At 55.9% G+C, this 347-nt stretch overlaps 1 protein-coding gene across 1 annotated transcript in view; it reads right to left on the minus strand.

The window, feature by feature from the left end:
- LTN1 (listerin E3 ubiquitin protein ligase 1) overlaps positions 1–347 on the minus strand; it is a 49423-nt gene that overhangs the window by 48036 nt on the left and 1040 nt on the right. The gene's annotated exons all lie outside the window — the stretch shown is intronic.

Raw genomic sequence — 347 nt, forward strand, 5'->3', positions numbered from 1 at the left:
TGGATCGGGGTGGGGGCCCCTTGGAGGGCATAGCCGGCCTGGGTGAGGGGCCTGGGGTGGTTTGCAGGCTGGCTACACCCCCTTCAGGATGGGCGTCTCTGTGGGGGGGGCATGGCCAGCCTGGGCGAGGGGCTGAGGGCCGTTTGCGGGTGGTTTGCAGGCCGGCCAATGCCCCGGCTTTGTCCAGAAGGTCTCCGGAAGGCCTCCTGGTCTAATTAGCATATTACTCTTTTATTAGTATAGATAACCAATGGAAAAAGCTCTCTTCATCAAGTAAAGAAACAAATACCACCAGTAATGAGAGAAACAGGCTATGATACAGGGAGAAAGTCAGAGCTCCATCTACA

Source organism: Myotis davidii, unplaced genomic scaffold (genome assembly GCF_000327345.1).
Source record: "Myotis davidii unplaced genomic scaffold, ASM32734v1 scaffold552, whole genome shotgun sequence".
NCBI lineage: Eukaryota > Metazoa > Chordata > Mammalia > Chiroptera > Vespertilionidae > Myotis > Myotis davidii.